The sequence below is a fragment of the Felis catus genome, chromosome A1, assembly GCF_018350175.1.
Source record: "Felis catus isolate Fca126 chromosome A1, F.catus_Fca126_mat1.0, whole genome shotgun sequence".
Taxonomy (NCBI): Eukaryota; Metazoa; Chordata; class Mammalia; order Carnivora; family Felidae; genus Felis; species Felis catus.
In genome coordinates, this window is record NC_058368.1 from 2,099,096 (window position 1) to 2,100,694 (window position 1,599).

A 1,599-nucleotide genomic window follows, 5' to 3' on the forward strand; every position below is an offset into this window, starting at 1 on the left:
CAGGGCAGTGTGGGGAGACGGTGGCGGCCAAGATGGGTTCCCAGCCTGGGGGACATCTAGACCCCACCGTGGGAGAGGAGGGTCCCTCTGGGAGGCGACTGGCTCCTCTTGGCTGTCGGAGGCCTTTGCCGCAAGAAGGCAGGGCCAGTCCCTTAATGCGGAAACGTTTCAGTGGTGGAGGATGAAAGCAAATGAAACAGCATCTTCTAGAAAGACCTGCTCTATTGACATGATCCAGAATACTGCGACTGAAATATTCTTAGGCAGCTTTAGACACACTAATATCTAAAATCATTAACCCGAGAGAAAACGTATCCAAGAGGTCGTGTTTCCAGGGAAGTATCCTCCCCTCGCACACAGGTTTCCACACATTTCTGACCTTTAAATTTCAGGAACTTGTTTTTTCTTGTTTTAAGGAAACACTTCTGCTGTGCGTCCCTACCCCCCCCAGCCCCAAAAGATATGATGAAACGCTAACCCCCAGCACCTCAGAATGTGACCTTATCTGGAACCAGGGCTGCACCGAGGTCATTGGGGAGGGGCTCGTCCCATATGGCCGCTGTTCCCACAAAAAGGAGAGGTGTACCTTCCTTCCTTCCTTCCTTCCTCCCTTCTTCTTTCCTTCCTTCCTTCCTTCCTTCCTTCCTTCCTTCCTTCCTTCCTTCCTTTCCTTCCTCCTTCCTTCCTTCCTTCCTTCCTCCCTCCCTCCCTTCCTTCCTTCCTTCCTTCCTTTCCTTCCTTCCTTCCTTCCTTCCTCCCTCCTTTCCTTCCTCCTTCCTTCCTTCCTTCCTTCCTTCCTTCCTTCCTTCCTCCCTTCTTCCTTCCTTCCTCCCTTCTTCCTTCCTTCCTCCCTCCTTCCTTCCTCCCTCCTTCCTTCCTCCCTCCTTCCTTCCTTCCTCCCTCCTTCTTCCTTCCTTCCTTCCTTCCTTCCTTCCTTCCTTCCTTCCTCCCTCCTTCCTCCTTCCTTCCTTCCTTCCTTCCTTCCTCCTTCCTTCCTCCTTCCTTCCTTCCTTCCTCCCTTCCTTCCTCCCTCCCTCCTTCCTCCTTCCTTCCTTTCCTTCTTTCCTTCCTTCCTTCTTCCTTCCTTCCTCCCTTCTTCCTTCCTTCCTTCCTTCCTTCCTTCCTTCCTTCCTTCCTTTCCTTGTTCCTTCCTTCCTTCCTCCCTTCTTCCTTCCTTCCTCCCTCCTTCCTTCCTCCTTCCTTCCTCCCTCCTTCCTTCTTCCCTCCTTCCTTCCTCCTTCCTTCCTTCCTTCCTCCCTCCTTCTTCCTTCCTTCCTTCCTTCCTCCCTCCCTCCTTCCTCCTTCCTTCCTTTCCTTCTTTCCTTCCTTCCTTCCTTCCTTCCTTCCTTCCTTCCTTCCTTCCTCTTTCCTTCCTCCCTCCTTCCTTCCTCCTTCCTTCCTTCCTCCTTCCTTCCTTCCTCCTTCCTTCCTTCCTTCCTTCCTCCCTTCTTCCTTCCTTCCTCCCTCCTTCCTTCCTTCCTTCCTTCCTTCCTTCCTTTCCTTCTTTCCTTCCTTCCTTCTTCTGTCCTTCCTTCCTTCCTTTCCTCCTCCTCCTCCTCCTCCTTTGACTTTCTCTTGCTTATTAGAGTAAAATGTACA